Genomic DNA, 5,662 nt, shown 5'->3' with positions numbered 1-5,662 from the left:
ATTTTTTTTTTTTTTTTTTTTGAGAACGAGGGGGCTTTATTACAAATGCAGTTGACTGCTTAGGACTCCCTCTCCAATTTTTCTTTTCTACTCTCTTTTTCTCAATACATCCCTCCAGGGCAGGTCAGTAGGCCATTAGGGAAGAGGTATACGGGGAAAATTAAAAGGAGCAATGCTTTCTCCAAAATCATCTGAAATAACCATCGAGTCCTCTTGGCTCCAGCTTGAGAATCTTCTGGTGGAAAGGGTGTGAGATTCAAATTTAGCTCTTATCTTCAAGGTCCTCCATATCTACATCCTGGGGGGCTTTTGTCTTCTTTTTTGATCTGGGCTGTGGGTCACTAGTCCTGGTTGGCTTGGGAGGGGCTTCCACTTCCATGGCTGCTTTCTCTTTCTGGGCAAGTCGGATCTGCTGGAGGAGTTTCCTGCACATCTTCCCAGACAGAGTAATGTTGGCACGTGCACTGGACGCCCGCTTCTTGAGGTGGTGCCGCGTAATCAGTCCTTCGTCTATCACAGCTCCGACCACCCGATGCTTCAGTCGCCACTCCCGGTTCAACACTTGTCGTCGCTTGAACAGCTTCTTCTTCAGCTCCGTTCGCGGCCCGTTGATCTTTCCACTTGGAGCACCCAAAGCTGCGCCGCTAGGCTGGCTCCGGGTCCACGTTTCCGTTCTACTCTCTTAAATTTTTAAGTGTACCATACATTATCACATTTTCCCATTTCATCCCCACAGTCTCTGAGAAGGTACTTATATTGTTTCCATTTTAAAATGAGAGAACGGAAGCTAGGTTCATAGAGATTAACCAAGTTGTCAAGGTCACTTGTCAAGGAAATGAAAAAAGCAGGATTTAAACCAAGCAAAGGACTCCAGAACCCATTCCCTTAAAAAGGGAAAAAAGTTCTGGTTCTCACTGTTTGACAGATGAGAAAACAGGTTCAACCAGGATCACACGGCTGGTGAGTTGGGACTTAGCTCACGTTCTTCACACCATCCTGCTTCCCCAGGGCCTGCCCGCCCTGGCCTTTACCTTTGACCCCTGACACTTGCTCCTGGGGCTCCTGGGCAGCAGGGGGGCCCTAGTGCCTGGCCAAGACCCCCTCACAAGGCTTTCACCCTACCTAGGGCAGCTCACACCCCTTTCCTCCCTTTCACGCAAGACCCAGGGTTTTGCCTCATCTCCCCACAACTTAACTGCCTATTCCAGCCCACCATTTTGGGGTTCAGAACCCTGGCCCCAGAATCCTAGCTGCAGAGGGGGCCACAGCCCCTCACCACCTCCCTTCCTGGGCCTCAGATGCCCGGCCTGCAGAGCATCTTGCTTCAAGGGCTTCCCTCTGGATCAGGCAGGGAGACGTTCAGGGCACACAGCAGGGCTAACCCAGTGCGCTTGAGATATCATTAGGAACCAAAGATAAATAAATGTCCCCTTGGGCTCTGGTCCTTGGAGAATAGAGCTTGCCAAACCCCTCCTCACCTGCCAATCGCCACTGTGGAGCAGGCCATGTGAAAAACTCCCTTTTCCTAGGAGTTAGGATTCTAGAGTTCTTGTACCAGCTGTGTGGCCTTGCTCAAGTCACCACACCTCTCTGGTCTTCAGTTATCCCTGCTGTTAACTCCCTGGCCCACCTTACTCATGAGGTTATGATGAGAGGCCCATGAGATCCGGATGTGACAGCGCCCTGTAAGCCAGGAAGCCTCACAGATGAAAACGCCATCATCTGCCCACCTTTGGAGGGAGGTAAGGAAAAGGTTTGGGCTCAACTTTTACATATAAATTGTCAAAACCAGACAGGCTTTTGAACAAGTCTCTGTGTTTTCCCAGCTATGCTCCCTGGAGCCCAGGGCTCCTCAGAAATGCCACAGGGCAAAGCAGAGTGCCAATTCACCAGAAACTGATGCTATGTTGTCAATCAACTATACTTCATTTAAGAGAAAAGCAGCCGAAGGGGTTTCCCATACAGTTGTATTGGAAGCAATTGCAGGGCCACATTCTGACTGATTGACCTGTGCAGTTGCCTGAGGCCTTGTGCTTAGAAAGGCCCCAAACTTGATGTGATATTCTGATGTCATCATCTTGAAATCTTTAAGATTTTTTTTTTTTAACAAGGGGATGGTTGGATGGCATCACCGACTCAGTGGACATGACTTCGAGCAAACTCTGGGAAGAGAATGAAGGACAGGGAAGCCTGGCATGCTGCAGTCCATGAGGTCGCAGAGAGTCAGACTCAACTTAGCAACTGAACAACCCAGCCTTTCACTTTGCACAAGGCCCCACAAATGCCATAGCCAGTCCTGACTAATAGCTCCAGGACCAAATAAAAAGCAGGTTTGACCTTTTCAGTATCCAGATGGGGAAACTGCAACAGCAGTCCAGAAAAAAAGAAGGGACTTACCCAAGGTGACACTGTTCTTTGGGGTAGGAGCTCAGATGAAGCCCCCAGTACTCCTGACTCAGCTCTGAGCTAGCTCCCCTCTGACTCCCAGGGTGGGCCTCAGTTACTCCCCTTCTGGTGCTAATGAGCAAACTGAGGCGCACAGAGACCTCTTTGAGGTCACAGAGCTGTGACGGCTGTAGTGATGATGGGATTGACCTCCATTTTTGACCCTTTATATCCTTTCTGGAATACAAAAGAACGTGGATAAGATGACATACCTCTATATGTAAACAGAGACTAAACGGTTCATTTTCAAAATTATGACTTAGTCCTCTCTCACTTGCCTACCAGCTGCTCCAGCTGTTCATGGGCTAGAACCACAGAAGGGGCGGGGCTAGCCACCCTTCACCCAGCTAAACCACGTCAGCAGTGAACGTTACCAACTCACTGGGTACTTCCTCAATCAGTGATTGGACCCTCTTGGTGCCAAAAAATAGAAATATGAAAGATTCAATAACAACCGTTTCCTCTCAGTCCATCTTGTCCCTCAAGGTTCTCTCAGCAGTTAGTGGGAGGCACTCCCCAGCCCTGCTCCGCCCAGCCAACCCTTGCCCCGTCGCCGGCCCATCTCTTCACTTCCTAGTTTCTTTGTGAAACAGGAACTGAGCAAGCAGTTCAAGTGAGGTAGGCTGGTGGTTGAGAAAGTCCCAGTGGTCCATGGCAAGACCCTGAAGCTGAAAAGCTGATTTCCCTCCCATTGGTCCTGAGTAGTCCTAGGACTTCTTGCTTGTCATACCTCCTGTGTTTTAGAATTGCTTGGGCTGAAAGACCCTGCCCTTGACAAGGTGGAGACACACAGGATATGGGCCACTAGGTCACGAAGTGGAGATTTTAGCTGGGGTCCAGATAAGATGTAGGAGCAAGTGCCAAGGCTGGAAGAGAAACTCTGGGTGGAGCCTGGAGGGAACTGAGATGGAGTCACCCAGCAGGGACCAAGCTTTCCAAGCACTGGACACTGAGCCAAGAGCGCTTTCTCTATACGTGTCATCTGAGTAACGCTGGTTATACTTACACACACACACACACACAGAGGCATACACACACACACACACACCCACACACCCACCCCCACACACCCACACTCCTCCCCTCCAACCCCTGCGCAAGGCCCACATTATCATTGTCATTCTCTTCATTAGAGCTCATGGCCCAGAGTCACTTGCCCAAGGTCATAGAGCCCAGCCTCTTCCTCTGATGGTAATTGCCACAGCTGCCTGCAGGTGTTTTTTGTTTTTAAACCCAGACCTTATCATGAGTTCAGAGATTCAGAGATGACTGTCTTTCCCTCCCATCAGCCCCTGCTGCCAGGGGCTCCCCGGCCTTCCCAGAGCTGCGAGCTCCCCATGTGCTGTCTATATGTGCGGGGATGGTGGCTTCCTGCCCAGGCTCTTGGCTCTCTTCTGCCCTCCTCTCACTTGCACTTCTGCTGTCCTTGCCCTTGACCCCCCCTAAAATGACCATCATGAAGTGTGACAACGGCTCTGGCTACCAAGATGGACTTTACCTTGGAAATGCCCAGGTATTTCCAAGGGACTGTGTGGTCTCCACTTGAATGTTTCTAGAGACAGGAAGATCACTATTTACCAGGGCTGAGCTAGTACCAACTGAATATCAAAAAATGTCTTCCATGAAATGAACCCAAATCTTCCATTTATCTCTTCCCCATCATTCCTGGCCACCTAGAATACTGCCCTTTCGTCTATACAACAACTGTTTGAAGTTGGTTTGCTTCCCCATCCCAACCCTCTAAGCCAGGTATTACAGATGTGAATACTCCTTAGGTTGACAAGGATGCCCCTGTAGATCGCCTGCATTTAATCAACCCTAACTCTCCAGCTATTGTGTATGTGATGCCCCTCCCAGATGCCCTCCGCATCCTCTTCACCCCTGCTTTGTTTCAAGGTAGCCCTGTGGTACCCCAACCAGGATAGGGTGGCAGTTCTCTCACCTTCTTGTTCAGAAACTCTATATCAGAGGCACTTGAACCTAGGGGCTAATAGCACGGGCCTTGAACCCAGACCAAGCCTGTGTTTGAGTTAGCTCTGTTACTTCTTAGCTGTGTTGGCCTACACAGTCTGCTGAACCCCTCTGAGTCTTGGCTTCCTCCCTGGAAATGAGGATAACAGCAGTGCCTGCTTTATAGGGTTGTTGTAGAGCCCACTGCCTGCCACATAGTGTTCTTATTTTCAACTGGATGTGTGTGGGTGTCAGGGAGAGGTGAGAATCAGAATCATTTGGGAAGTTTTCCAAATTTAGATAGCACTTATCTAAACTCTTACTCTCTCACAGCAGGCTTGTACCCATTTGCAGAGTGACGGATGCGTTCATACAAGTCTGGGTCGCATCAGCCACAGATATTCCACCCGTGATCATCTAGCTAATTAGAATCTCTGGGGATGAGGTGCAAGTCAGGGGCTGCTCTATGTGAATGCAGTCTACAGTGACCTTTGTGTCTATGGAAGCCCAGGATCTGCCCTCTGAAGGTTCTCTGAAGATCTCACTACTTGTGGAATACTCCCCCTACCCCACAACACATACACACACACCACATACACACACACCACAATACTCCTGCCCCACCTATTATACTCTACATATCTTTGCCATAATGACCCCAATTTAAACTGCTTCCCCTGGTTGGGGATGGCAGGGCCTGTGGTGGCATTAAACGTTTCTGAAGTGCCTCCTGTCGTGCTTGGCAAAGAACAGTGCTGGGCAGATGTAAGCTTGCCACTCCTACCTAAGATGGAAGCTCCCAGGTGCAAGGGACCCTGACAGCTATTATCTCACATCTCCTCAGAATACCTGGCACAAGGCTCTGGGCAGAGAGCTCTATCCTGGGTCCTGTTTGCCAGCCCATTATCAAGTTGGAGGTGGCCTTGTTCCCTGAACTACTGACCTGGATCGCTTTTTCAACTGAGGGCTTTGTGTACCTGGAACAGAAACTATAAAATACAAATGTGTTGCCCAGAAGGCAACACCTATTAAAAACGTGTTTAGGGCCCATTAGCCAGCTGGGGCCTGACCTAATGGGACCGGGGCCAGGGCAGTCTGCTGGGACTAACGTTCCAAGAAGGCAAGTGCGGAGAAGGGAGCCCAGGACCCCCTGAGTGGACACAGCGGACCAGGAGAGAGAGATCTGAAAAGAAGCCAGAGGGGAAGGGCCGAAAACCCCCGCTCCCTTCTGTCCCGCGGGCGAGTCGCCCCGCTGTACTTCTCTCGA

Source organism: Bos mutus, chromosome X (assembly GCF_027580195.1).
Source record: "Bos mutus isolate GX-2022 chromosome X, NWIPB_WYAK_1.1, whole genome shotgun sequence".
In the NCBI taxonomy this organism is placed as follows: Eukaryota; Metazoa; Chordata; class Mammalia; order Artiodactyla; family Bovidae; genus Bos; species Bos mutus.
The sequence above is the reverse complement of the archived record's forward strand: the minus strand, read 5'-3'. Positions refer to the sequence as shown.